This window comes from Corvus kubaryi, unplaced genomic scaffold (genome assembly GCF_017639235.1).
Source record: "Corvus kubaryi isolate FWS band 111438036 unplaced genomic scaffold, C.kubaryi_AGA036_p1.0 37256, whole genome shotgun sequence".
NCBI lineage: Eukaryota > Metazoa > Chordata > Aves > Passeriformes > Corvidae > Corvus > Corvus kubaryi.
Window position 1 is genome coordinate 8,439,029 of NW_024581076.1, and position 5,792 is coordinate 8,444,820.

At 38.1% G+C, this 5,792-nt stretch overlaps 1 protein-coding gene across 2 annotated transcripts in view; it reads left to right on the forward strand.

The window, feature by feature from the left end:
- Window positions 1–724: 724 nt before the first annotated feature.
- The window catches only part of TNFRSF19 (TNF receptor superfamily member 19), a 59,030-nt gene continuing 53,962 nt past the window's right edge, over window positions 725–5,792 (forward strand). The window contains exons 1-2 of one of the 2 annotated variants that reach the window (XM_042023973.1): window positions 725–955; window positions 1,130–1,218. The gene's annotated coding sequence lies outside the window, so the exon portion shown is untranslated. Of the gene's footprint in view, window positions 1,219–5,792 lie in introns of both variants that reach the window. The other variant, XM_042023972.1, reaches the window with a different exon arrangement.

Sequence of the window (5,792 nt, forward strand, 5' to 3'; positions counted from 1 at the left end):
TGCAGCAGCACAGAGAATGTCTGTCCATATACTTTCATGCCCCCAAAAGCCTCCCTCTGAGGAAGCCAATGGTGACCACTTCAAATCTACTCTAGTTAAAAAATGGTCTTACACCAAAAAACACTTCTGTGAGTTACTTATGGCAGCTTTATAGCTCATTTACGTAAAGGAATCATGAGCCACAGATGAATCAGGCTCAAATAGAATGATTTGCAAAAGGCCACACATTAAGCAGCAGGGAGGATGTGAGCCAGGGACTTAGAGCATGCTCTATTGTGCTTGGTTTTGCCAGTGCAAAAAACCAATGCCAGCGTGCAAAATACACCATTTTCTCTGCTCCAAATCTCGACAAAGGGACAAACAAAAGTAGTTTTCTCTCATGTCTTACAGCTGCCTGGAAAACCGACCTTCACGTTCGACTTTCAGAACTTTATGGAAAATTTTAACTCCCTTTTGCAGACAAAATTATAAAGCATCTTTTAAAGAATACTTTATAGCTACACTATTCTCCCTTCTCGGGAGGAAACTTAAACTTAGTGAAGACTTTGAAGTGAGCCTCGGGTTTGTTACAATGGGCTAACCTGATTAGAAATCATGCAAACTCTTGCTGCTCTTTAGCTGCATTCCCCCACAGGCTGTATTACAGCTCTCTAACCAGTCCCACAGCATTGAATGATGTCATGGGATCTGCAGCTCAGCGAGATGAAAGGGATAAAGCGGAACCCGCTGGCACTGGGGAAAGCTTCCAACACACAATCCACAACACAGCTTGGGAACTCAAAAGCTACAGATCCAGCCACTCAACCCCAAGCATTTCAGAATCGTGTGCATTCTCCCAGCACAAGCAAGGAATGGGGGAAAAGGGCTAGTGCAGAATTCTGAAAGGCAGAATTTAAGAGTGCAGCTACCTGCTGGAAAAGGAGCTCTTTTTCCTCGCCAAAGCACTGCCTTTGATGTACGGCAACTGATCACTGATCAGATTACAGGCATTTGGTCTCAGTGCTCGTCTGCCTTTGATCTGCATGGTTAATTTTATTTTCCCGGATTTGGAGTTTCGTCTGGGCTTGTGCTGACATACTTTTTTTTTCTTCTTCTTCTTCTTTTTTTTTTCTTTTTTTTTTTTTTTTAGAGGAGGTGAAAGCATTTAATACAGAAGCTCTGGCGGTGTGAAATTAAGCTGCAGAAAGTCTGGCACTGGAAAACTTCATCAGATAACAGGTACTGAATTTTGTATTTTTTTTCAGTTTCGTGTTGCAAGATTTTAAGAAATTATAAAGTTCACATAACCAATAATACTACACATCATTGTGTGTACAAAGTTCAAAAGATTGTTTGTAATTTATGCAGCATTTTATGTGCAGCTCTTGGGCAGAATTACATTGAGAACAGACTATCTAGAACAATATATAGAAAACTTAAGCAAACCCCAGTATTGTTCAATGTTTTGGGGATACATACAATTTTGGGTTACACTGCTCATTCTTACTGTCTAATTTTGTAAATTTGTATTTGAATACATGTATTACATGACTCAGGGAAGTATTTATTTTCTAAGGAAAGGCCAACCATGTTTCCTGCACACTGTAATACTTTCTTTGCTCTCAGTGCATTTATTAAATTGTGTCTTCTTCAAACAACACTTTCAAGCCTAATAGTTCCATACTTGAAAAAAAGGCTCCACTTCCACAAGTTATTAGAACTAAATTTATAAACAGGACATCCTTATACACAAAAGAAAATGGTTTTATTTTAAGATTAAGATTGAAGAGATGCTAGTTCAGCTGTACTACATGAAATCTTGAAAATAAAAGCCATGTTTTTACCTGATGGTAGAAGGTTCCTCTAAGGAATGTTAATAAAGATATTAAAGAAATCTTAGGTTTATCTAGAGCCAACAGCTGGTTTTGCTGAATTTCATTGAAGTTTTGCTGCATTTTAGTGATGCAGCTTCCATTCACAGTTTTGTATTCTGTTCCTGAAATTCATATTTATGAATAATATTGTGCTGAAGAAGTTTTAAGACATCTACTCCAGAAATTCATTATAAGGTAACAATCTTTTGAAGATTTAGGATTATTCACACATTTGCAATTTTAAAGGGCCAGATCTTCGTGTGAGTTTGGGCCAAATCCATGAGTGTTCTGTGCCTGCAGCTGGAGTCAGACTGTTAAAATAAGACTCAAACTCCTTCTGTAGTATTTAAATATAATTTAGATTTTCAGAAGAACTTAGAACCCATAATTGGGACCAGACTTGCAAACATTCCAGACACTGAGGTCTTTGAAGATCTAGTCTTAATGGTGGCTAGTAAGATCTTCTGAAATACTGACTTATATATTCTTAAGTCTAAATTTAAGTGTAATCAAATCTTAACTATGTCTATTAACAAATTGCAACTAAAAGTCAGCATAAATGATAGCTGTTAAGCACTGCTTGAGAACTATTCTTTGAGAGGTCTACCAGTCCACAGGACCCTCAAGATGTTCATATTTCAGTATGCACCATAGTGCAACATGCAAACCCAAATTTTAACAGTCTGCTTGCACCTGAGTAAGATCAAGTTATCAACACTTCCAGATAAATGTAGTTAGTTTTCATTAGTCAGTCTGCAAAATTTGTTTCTTCTAATTAAAACTGTATTTGTATATATAAAATTTCAATTTACTGAATATCAAGAGAGAATATGCCAGACATAGATTAACTTGGCCTGACTTTGTATCATTTAGTTTTCTATGCCACCAATTAATTCATATTCTTACTTAACAAGTCAATTATATTATAAGGAAAGTAATTAGCACTGTATGAATAATACGTGTATAGCTGTCAAGGAAGAATATCATTTAAGGCACAGCCAAAGCAAAATTTAGTATTTCTCCCTAAGTAACAGTGATGTACTAAAACATGTTCCTGTAACCCTGAAAAGATGGCTTTATTTACTAATTCTATGCTTCACTGATGAGCTTCTCTGCCTTTCCAGTCCCCTCTTGCTTGTTGCTTGTTTTCCAATATGTACATTTATTTTCTGAGGAAAATTGTTTTTAAACCTTACCTCTGCTTGGTGTAAAGTAGAAAGAGAAGGAAATTTAAAAAAATAATGCAAGGGTACTTTTTCCTCAGAAGTTAAAATAGTTATGCGAGCCTAATACAATTAAACTCACTACAAGGATCTGACCCATCACACAAATGGGTGAAGTTGCACACAGAAGTAACACTGGTTAAGTAGATAGATTACACTGTAGAGTAGGATTTGCATATATCATTATTTGCAACATTTGGGCCCTGAAAATGCATTTAAGAAACAAAGTTTTTTTCATTTTGTGAAGAGTCTCTAGGATTTTAGGTCATCTCCCCAGATACTTAAACAAAGATGGGCGTCAACCCAATTAAACTGAAAAATATCTTTGCTTGTCTGTATGCAAGTGAGGCTGAAATGAAAGCACACTTGAACATATTCAAGCATGGTGGGAAGAGGATTTTCAGCATTTTTGTTGTTTTAAATAACAGTTCTCTGACAGTTTAGCCTGTCATTGATCTGACTTTCAAAGATTAAATAGTAATAATTCTTGGCACTAGGAACTTTGCTTTTACTAAGAGCTGTATAAACATTAATTAATCTTCAGGCTTAAGCCTTCAGAAACAAAAAGTTCACAATGCTTTTTCAAGCAAATCTGACTAGGAAAATCACAAGTACATAATTTATTTATTAAAATAGCTTGAGCAATTTCTGATCATAAATAGACCCATTTCCAAACAGGGTGTCTTAGATAACATCATAAACATATTTTAAGGTTTGTAATAGTTAAGATTATCAAAAGACATTGCACAGTTATACTGACATCAGTTTCCAGCAGCTGTCATAACAAGAGTAGATCTATCTCACAGTTGACTGGGGGAACTGTGTTAGCATTTGAGATATGGAGATAACAACTTCCTATTGCTGTACAATTTCTGCTTCCACATCAGATATGTCACGCAACTCAGTCTTATCAAAGGGGTCAGCTGAAACTGCTTTCCAAATATTTCTTTTTTGTTTTCTCTGTTGTAGTGAGAATCTCTGTACTAGTTCCTCTAACAATTCACTTCTTCAATTTCCTGAGAAACATCATGATTTAAAACAAAATAAACACTGCAATTTTCAACATCTTTCAATGATGAATGGAACTAACTCATCCATTTTACATTCAGAGGAAAGATTTTACATGCTGCAACAAGGACTTGAACTCTTGAGTTTCAGTTACAGACAACACGTTGCTCTTAGTTCATTAGCATAGTAAGCCACTGTCTGATGAAAGTCTTAATGTTTCTTTATATGGTAACGCTCAGTGTTTAGTCAACACTTCAAGAACTCTGGGATATTTTAATACCTTTGTCTAACTATACTGCTTTAAAACAAGTATCTGAAACATACATGATGATTCTACTAAGAAAAACTCATGCAATATTTTCGCTGGTGGCTCCAGAAAACAGACAACATACAAAAGGTTGTCTGTAAACAGTGAGACTGTGTACAATGCTCAATGCTGTGCAGCAGCTGCTATTCACAACAGATGCGCTGCTGCTGCTCCGCAGTATGCCATTCCTCACTGAAATTCCAGCCTCTTGCAGAGCTCCTCCTGGCAAGGGTCCTGAAGCAAAACTCCTCTTTGAAGGCTCTTTAGAAGATAATTACATGAAAACCCCTGCACACTCTGAGTTGTTTGGGTTTCATAATTGAAAACAACTAGTTTTGCAGCAATCATTTCTCTCTTTGCATATATCTTGCTGGATTTCAATAAGCGCTCCTTATTTTTAGAGAAGCCCATGTGGCTGGTGATCTTCAAAATTTTATCTGTGAGGAGCTCCAAAAAATTCTGTTTATTTGAAAATGCTTTACCACCAAGTATAAGCATTTGTTCACTTTTTCAGAGCCTAACTCCATCCCCTGTGTGTCTACACAATTGTCTAGACTGTAAGTGGATCATTAACCTTTTCATTAGAAGTAGAACTAATGACCCAAAATCCCTACAGCAGCAGTTCTTTTACCAAGGCCTCCAAGACTGGTTTCACTGATGTTGGAGCATTACCACCTTCAGGAAAGCTCCTAATTTGTGTCGAAGTAAGTAGCAGTAACATGCAATCTAGCGACTGTGAACAACTTAGTATCCGTGAAGGTCTGGATTTCTCCATTTCTCCATTGATACTGGCATTTGGTATCGACACTGTGCTTACAGCTGGGCAACTTGTTACCTGCAGAATGGATAAAATATTTCAGGCTCTGAGCTAGCAGGAATAAAAACCTACCCAAGTACCTCAGAAAGGAGGGTTTGCAGAAAGAAGAGTCTACAGAAAGAAGAATTCACAGTGTGTTGTCAGAAAGCCTCCATCATGCTTTTTGGGCAGGAGAGGTGGAAAGGGCTTTGCTGACTTACGAGGACTCATTCTAAACTAACCTGAACAGTGGCCAAGGGCCAGTCCCCTTAAAACAGCCCAGCAGCCATAAGCTGAACTCCCTCTGAGGGCGATCTGTAATGCCAAGGCTGCAGACCCCAAAGCCTGGGCAGCCTCTGGAGACAGGGATGGGCACAAGGGTGCTCTGCTATCCTGTCCTCCTGGTGCGATAACAAAGACACCAGCGCCTCACTTGTGATTCACCCTGGCTTCACACCACTACTATGGGGCACTCACCCCCGGCCAGTGCGGACACCCAGTGCGTGCCTGCCATCAATCCATCCATCCATCCATCCATCCATCCATCCATCCATCCATATCCATCCATCCATATCCATCCATCCATATCCATCCATCCATCCATC